We start from the raw sequence: 9024 nt of genomic DNA, 5'->3' as shown, positions 1-9024 counted from the left end.
GGTGATGGGTATTAAAGAGGGCACGTTCTGCGTGGAGCACTGGGTGTTATACGGAAATAATGAATCATGGAACAGTACATCAAAAACTAATGATGTAATGTATGGTGATTAACATAACATAATAATAATAAAAAAAAAAAGCACCTGAGTCTAAACCAAGCTTTAGGAGATAATAGGTGAGAAAGGAAAAAGAACATAGTTTAAGATAGCACACTTCTGATATATTCTTCCATTAGTATTTGAGACTGGATTGAATAGGATAATTGCTAATAAAAAAGATACAACTATTAGGCATCTTTCATTCCATATAGTGCGACATTGAAATACTACTATTTATGTATCATTTCTGCTTTTTATTTATTTATTTCAAATTTCTTTAAAAAACAGCTTTATTGAGGTATCATTGACATTTAATTCAATGCATATATTTAAAATAAGTGCACAATTCAATAAATTTTGACATATAAATAAACTATATGTACCATACATTCATGTTAGACACACATTTGTATACACACATAATATGTTCATATATGTATTATGAACATATATATGTTCACAAATATGTATATACACATACATATATGGCTATACAAATATGCATGTGTATTTACATACATACATACATACATGCATACTTATGAACTCATCATCACAGTCAGGATAATGAACGTAGTTATCATACCTACATGGTTCCTTGTGACTTTTTTTTTCACATGCACCCTTATGTTTATTGCAGCATTGTTTACAATAGCCAAATTATGGAAGTAGCCCAAGTGTCCATTCATATATGAATGGATAAAGAAAAACTGGTATGTATACACACACAAACACACACACGGAATATTACTTAGCCATGAGAATGAATGAAATCCTGCCATTTGCAACAACATGGATGGATCTAGAGAATATAATGCTAAGCTAAAAAATCCAGTTAGAGAAAGACAAATATCATTTGATTTCATTCATATGTGGAATTTATGAATCAAAACGAACAAAGAGCAAAAAAGAGACAAACCAAAACATAGATTCTTAACTATAGAGAAAAAACTGTTGGCTACCAGAGGGGAAGTGGGTTGGGGGGATGGGCAAAACAGCTGTAGAGAACCTATCCTGATGAGCACCAAGCAATGTACAGAAATACTTTCATTTATAAATAGTCATACAACGAGCAAAAGTTTATATGTTATGTTTGGCTATATTTTTACAAGCATAATGCAATGAAAAAACTCCTTAAGCCCTCATTTCTTTTTTTTTTAATGGAATTTTTTTTTAAAAGGTTTTATTTATTTGACAGAGAGAAAGACAGCCAGAGAGGGAACACAAGCAGGGGGAGTGGGAGAGGGAGAAGCAGGCTTCCTGCAGAGCAGGGAGCCCGATGCGGGGCTCGATCCCAGGACTCTGGGATCATGACCCGAGCCAAAGGCCGATGCCTAACGACTGAGCCACCCGGATGCCCCATAATAAGCCCTCATTTCTTATGGTTCTCCAGTATTTTGTTTAAGTATGTAGAAGAATAAGTAACTTGTATTTAGTGTCAGTCTACATACTAATGATTGTGATTGAAGAAATTTCATTTTATTACTATAATTTTCACTTTAATTCTGGAAAATGGCATTTTGCTTTTTATTTGGCAAATAAAATCTTCTATGAATTCTTAATGAGATACATGTAGAAGTTCATCAAAGGTTTATTCCCCCATGGCCATATTTAATGCAAAATTACAAGTGCTAAAACATCATTACAGAGCTTTAGTTAGGGAACAGGAATAAACTGACAGAATTTTAGCCACACAAAATGAATATATTTTTATTGGCTGCATTTCAAATAATGGCAAGGTTATGCTACTGTTGACAGATATTTTTCACCCATCTGTAAAAATTGTTTTATGCTTTGGGTGTTATTAATAAGCAAGTCTTTTACCTTAATAATATCAAAATTTAAAATACATCATCTTGTACTTAATTTTTGCCATTATTCTTAAATGAATATAATTTTTACATGTATAATCATTCTTTATTATCTGACTTTACCCTAAAATAATATTTGCAATCACTAAAGTTTAGATAGAAATATCAAATCATTTATATCCACTTATGGGATTTTTTAAAAAAGATTTATTTATTTGATTTGTCTCCCTCTCTGATTTCAACCCCCCCTTCATTTTTCCCTTCCTTCTCCTAATGTCCTCCATGCTATTGAGGAGGGCACCTATTGCATGGAGCACTGGGTGTTATATGCAAACAAAGAATCATGGAACACTACATCAAAAACTAATGATGGTGACTAACATAACATAATAAAAAATAAAACAAAAAAATAAATAAAAACAAAAACAAAGCAAGATTTATTTATTTGAGAGAGAGAGCATGTGCACAGGAGAGGGGCAGAGGGAGAGAGAGTCTTTTTTTTTTTTATTAAAGATTGTTTATTTATTTGAGAGCGAGAGAGAGAGCACAAACAGGGGAGGGGCAGAGGGAGAGGGAGAAGCAAACTCCCCGCTGAGCAGGGAGCCCCAGGTGGGGCTTGATCTTAGGACCCTGGGATCAGGACCTGAGCCAAAGGCAGATGCTTAACTGACTGAGCCACTCAGCCACTGCACTAAGTACAGAACCTGACACAGGGGCTCGATCTCATGACCCTGAGATCACCACTTGAGCTGAAACCAAGAGTCGGACACTCAACTGACTGTGCCACCCAGGTGCCCACATTTTTTTTTTACTTGACCAATTCTACATAGTATAATCAAGATACTAATGGTTTCCTTTTTTAAAAACAAACAAAAACCCACAAAAAAACAGTGTTTTAAGACAAATAAATTATAAACAAAAATGTCAAGATTTAAGAGATAATACTTTCCATAAATTAATATAGTAAAATAGTAGAGTATAAAAATAAAAACAAACAAAATCTTTTTAAAAAGAGCTTATTATTTGTGTTTCATTTTTATGTTTCCAGAGCTCAAAATTTCTTCATGAAGATTCATGTTTCTGGCTGAATTTGTATTCCTTCTGCCTAAAGAACTTTCTTTAACATTTTTTATATTGTGTCTGTGCTGGCAATGAATTTTCTCAGCCTTTGTCTAAAAAAGTCTTTACGTCATCTTCATTTTGTAAAGATATTTTCATTGATTAGAGAATTCTGGGTTGACAGTTGTTTTTTTTTTTTTAAGTTGAGTACTCTAAAGAACTCATTCCATTGACTTGTGATTTTCATAGTTCCTGAGAAAAGTCTACTAAAATTCTTATCTTTGGTCATTCTGTATGTATTGTGTTTCCCCCTTCTCTGGCTGCCTTCAAGATGTTCTTATTTCTGGTTTCAGCAATTTGAAAAGATGACATGTCTGTACAAGTATGTGTATGCACTTAGTATTTATCATAGGATCTTTCATCTTCTTGGATATATGGTTTAAAATATTTCACTATTTTTTTAAGATTTGAGCCTTTAATTTTTTATTTTTCCCACACTGTTCTGCCCTGTTCTTTTTCTCTTGTCCTTCTGGGACTCCAATTAAATGTTTTTTAGACAGCTTGATACTATTTATTCTATAACTCTTGGATGTGCTATTTTTTTCACCCCTCCACCATTATTCCCTGTGTGTTTCAGTTTGGGTATTTGTACTGATCTACTTCAAGTTAATCACTTTCTTAGCATCTTAGGGATTCCATCTCCTTACTGAAATTCCATATATATTTATGAATTTGTCTACTATTTCCTTTAGATCATTTAACATAAAAACCATCATGTGTTTAAAATCCCTGACTGATAGTTTTAACACCTGGATTATCTCCATTTCTGGTTCTGTTGATTTCTTGTTCTTTGACCAAGTTAGATATTTTTCATACTTATCTGTCTCATAACTTTTTATTGATTGCCAGTCATTCAGTGTAGAATAGTAGAGAATAAGGTAAATAATATTTGTTCTTTGAAATGAGCATGACTTTTTCTCTGTCTGGCTATTAGTTGTGAGTAGTTGAGTCACTCTCTTCAGGAGCAGAGGTGAGTTTGAGTTTTGTGTTTGTTTTTCTCAGTTTGTGTACCAAAGGCATCAAATTCGTCCAGTAGTGGTCTACCACTGCCTTGTGATTATTAATAGAGAGGCTAAGGATCAGGAAAGTTTTTCTGTGTTAATGTTCCATTAGGAGCTGTCAACCATTACAGCATTCCTATACAAAAAAAAAGGTCTCTATCCACCCTCTTGGTGGTAGAATGCTGTTCCTTCTCACTTGATGCTTGCCAAGGCTTGTGGTGAGGGGCAGTGTATTTTCCTGGTCCAGCTTAGTATTAGACAGGCATTGTGATTAGAAAGTGGAGTAAAGCTCCCTCATCTTTCTAATCTATCTTTCCTATTGCAGCCAAAGTCCACTTTATATGTATGGTGGGCCTTGTGTCAGACAAAGATTTCTCCCCCTCCTCAGTGGTAGACCTATGGTTATATTGGTATGAATTCCTAGCCTGTTTCTCCCCAAAGATAGGTTTTCTTTTCTAACCAATATACTGGTAATAATGCACATTTCACTGTATCCTAAGTGTGACAATATTTCCTGTCCATCCCCCAGAAAGAATCTTATAAGATTCTGTATAAGAGAAGGATCCAGGTAGTAGTGTGAAGTTTTGTGCCTTTTCCACAGTGGCAGTTGACTCCCTCTTGCATCCTCGCCTAACCACAGGGGCTTTCCTCTGATCATTTACCCTGCCTCCAATGGAAAATTATTATTTTGTACTTTATCTAGTTATTTCTCATTATAGTTTATCCAACTGTTGCTCATTCCAGATTTATACAGCCCAGGCAGAAGTTGAACTTCCAATGCATTAAGTTTTAAGAGTATTGACTTTGCCACTGATTAAGATTACTCAAGATAGTTATAATCAGGTTATATACTGGTATCAAAGGATATGCTGAGCTCTGCCATATAACCTAAAGATATAATACAATTAGCCTTCCCTTTCATAATTTGAATATAGTTTATCTATATCTACATCTTACATAAAAATATCATAATAAAATTACATTGTACTTTACTTGAAAATTCCTTTTTCATAAGTCTTTTAATAGCCTCTTAAATTTTGTGCTGAATTTAGTTATAGCTATAAAAGTGGTTACCAAGACATTCAGTGGTAGTGAAGAATTTTGGATAGAGAGGAGGCAGACAATTTCTCTTCTTTTCCTCCCACCTTTTTCTACTTCTCGATGCATATCCTTTCAAGCAGGTAGCTTTTCTAGCCAGTAGAGTATAATTGGAGAAAGAACTAAGGCAGTGCCAGGGTGAATAAATTTCCTGTTAACTCCATTCCTCCATGCCAAGTTTGGTATGAGACTTCCTCCCAGTCACCCATAGTCAGGGTACCCTTTGCCAGGTTTTCATGGGCATCCATATGACCATCCCATATAATGTTCTGCCTCTCCAAGGAGTTCCTCTCAAGCAGGCACAGATCTCCATGACTGTTGTAGAAACTCTGACTTTCTTTCTATTAGTTCTCAGAAACTTCACTGCCTTCCAGGTGTGTGGCTGAGGTCATCTTTAGTATCATTATAAGACACATTCATATTTTTATCTTGGCACATCAAACATAATATTACCCAGGATCTTAACAGAAGGGTGCCCCACTTGTCAGTTTCATCCTTTTGCATAAAAACAGGCAAAATAATGTGGATTATCCCTGTGTATAAGGAATCTAGACTTCAGGGATCATGAAGTCCTGATGATTTCCCAGGATTAAGATGGAGATAGGGGAAGCGCCAATTTTTCATTTTTTTGTGTATAACTGGACCTTGGAGAAAATATATCTCTTTTATGCTCTCTATAGGTAAATTTATATCTAATATTCTGAGGTGAAGTGTGTGGGGTGGGAATCAAGAACATGTTCAAGTCTATGTTGAACTCAATGGTTAACCTAGAGAGGAAACACTGTTTTTTTCCTTTTAAATATTTCCTAATAGATGGGTTTGCATAAGGGCTTCAGGCAAAAAATGTTGTAAGGCTCAAGTAACAGAGCTAGCTGTATTTCAATTGCTACTTCCTGTCAGCCTAGTGACTTTATAATTTATTTGTATGTAAGTTAGAAAGTTTCATTTCCAAAATAAATATATTGGATTCATCCCCAAAATTATCTTTTTGTAGAAATATATGAGTTCAGCCTTATGTCACTTATAAAGATTACTGCTTTTCTACAAACTGACAATCAATATTTCTATCATTTCCCTCTAAGTCTATCTCTAGGGGCAAATCACAAGTAAGTAAATGTCAAAGTTTTATTCCACATACAGAAACAACTATGCTGTAAATAACATTGTGAATACTTATAATTTTTTTATAAGTAACCTTTCTAAATTTTAGCAGGAGAAAATATGAAAAAGAACTCAAGTGTGTACAAATTAGAAACAAAAGAATAGCTTTTTCTTTCATATCATACTTGACAAAAATAGAATACATGCAGCAGACATTTAAATGGATATTTGAGAAGCTTAGACATATACCTTTGTGATAAGAAAAGTGGTTAAAAAGGAGACAACATACATTGCACATTATAATGAGAAGACTTCTCATCTCAGGTAACTGGTTTATACAAAAATCTTGGGCTGATTGAAGTGTAAGCAAACTAGTCAGTATCAATCAGATAAGAAGTCCAGCCTTAAAAATTTAGGGCGTAAGCTGAAAATTCTTTTTTATTTTCCTGAATAAAGTTTAAAAATACATCACACATATATTTTAATGAGATAGTATTTACATATCAGACAATGGCAATGTTCAAAACTTTGAGGTTCTATTTCTACTAGGTTACTGGCCAATAAAATGATAGATCAGATTGTATTATTTTGCTATTCTTAATTTTGGAATCATAAGGCTCTATAAATGACACATAAAACAAAGGTACCTGAAAATGCTATAGGAAAATTAAAAGAAATAAACTATTTCAAGTCTACAAACATAAGTCTTCTCTTAATCTTTATATAAATTTTTTGCTATTTTCTCAATATAGAGATGCATAATGACATGACTGAGGATGACCCAGAAATATCTGAAATGTGCAAAGGGGTGGTTAGGATGTTGCAAAGGACTTAGCATTTTTCCTTAGGTATATTTGTATAAATATACAGATATACATCTTGAAACATATATGTATATCTGTGTGTATTTACATTTATCATGAATTCTAACATAGTTATAATATTTCAAAAATATGGCAAATATTATTAAGTATATCATATCTTGATTAATACTAAGTTCATAGTTCTGTAACATAGTTCTCACAATGGTAACATACATTTATCTTAAGTAGGAAGGGAGACAAAAATATAGTATAAGAGAAAAAGATGAGGTTTATAGATTAATTTTTTTTTTTGCCTCCTAGAAGACTTACCCATTTAGTTGTAAATGGTATCAAATAGAACACAGGCCAAATTTTTGTTTAATAATACACTATCCAATGCAAATTTCTGAAGCCTAGAATTTGGTATAAGTAAACACTTATGTCATAGTAACCCAAGAAATACATTTTGGAGGACGATTAATGTTTATCCATCATAAGAGCTAGTCTGTCATAGGAGTAGTGCTTCTAGGGAGACCAGGTAACTAACCCCCAAGAAATTAAAAAAGTTGAAGACATTTCCATTTATAATTTGTATAAAATTATAACATCTACTGGGTAATTTTAATATCCAGTGGGTAATTTTTATAATACAATGGGTGATTTTTAAGTCATTTCCAGAGGAAGCCTTGATACACACTTTCAACTATTTAAATAAAGTATGGACAATTTGGCTTAATTCTGTCTCTTAGAATAATTTGGCATTATTATAACACAAATAGATTTATTTAAAGACAGGCTTTTATTTATGTTTTGAATATGCTGTAAGGCCTTAAAAGACCAGCAGTTTTCCTCCATAAGTGTATCTGTGTCTATATTTCTCTCAGAATTTCTTAATCTTATACATTTCAATGTATTGCATTTTACCTGAAGTGCTATATGTTTATATAAGAACAGGACAGACATACTCACTCACATGCATATCATTGTAACTGAGTCATAGGCGTGGCACTTAGTAAAAACAAACAAAACATAATGAGAAAACTAACCATATGACAGGAGAGAGGCAGTACAGGACCTCAGCTAGAATAGCCCTAGCTTCAGATTGTTTCAGTTTAATTCTTGCTCTGCCACTTCCTAGTTGTATAATTTTGGACAAGTTAGTTATCTTCTCTGTGCCTCCAATTTTTGTAAAATGTGAAAATAATTGTACCTGTGTTATCATGTCATAAAGATCCCGGGAAAGAATACAAGTCAAATGTTTAGAACAGGTGGACATGGTTAACACTAAGTGTTTACAATTGCTATTATGATCTTCTGAATCAATTAAAATTTAATCCTGCCTGTGGAAGCATAGTCTCTGTAGCTATTGGGATTAAAAAAAAGTTTATAGAATTTTATAGAAAGCATTGTGGTAAGAGAATTATTCCCTCACATACTGGAAAAATATACTGAAGTCTGTCTATTTTGCTGTATTTTGTGTGCGCAGGGACTGAATATATTAATTGTTGTTATATATCTCTTGGTTGGTAAAATCTCAGCTTAATTAATGTTGCATTACTAAGGTTCACTGAGTTTTCCCTTTTGCCCTTAGGAAATGAATAATAAAGAAGTTTATCCAAATAGCTCTTCTCAAAAGCAAAAGGGAAAGAAGAACAAGAAAAAAAATGAAAGATGAAAAGTTGTGTGTTTTCCCGAGCCAGAAGGCTCCCAGAGAGAACCATAGCCTGGAGTGTCCCTGGGAGGCTGACTGCAAAGGTGCCTTGGAGCAGGGACTTTCTGCATGCTCAGTGGCATGGTTAGGCAGTGGAAAGTGGAGGCTGCTCTGTGTCTGCCACTCAACCCGCCTATTTACTTCAAACTTACGATGTCCAGAGGACTGTTATTACATTAGTTTGGGCCCAGAGGGATTTGATTCTTTTCTTTCATTATTCATAAAGTAAAAGCCTTGAGCCACCGTTTAAAGATTTTATCACTCATAAAATGATGCTTATG

Source organism: Leptonychotes weddellii, chromosome 12, assembly GCF_054177405.1.
Source record: "Leptonychotes weddellii isolate Sample4059 chromosome 12, ASM5417740v2, whole genome shotgun sequence".
Taxonomy (NCBI): Eukaryota; Metazoa; Chordata; class Mammalia; order Carnivora; family Phocidae; genus Leptonychotes; species Leptonychotes weddellii.
The sequence above is the reverse complement of the archived record's forward strand: the minus strand, read 5'-3'. Positions refer to the sequence as shown.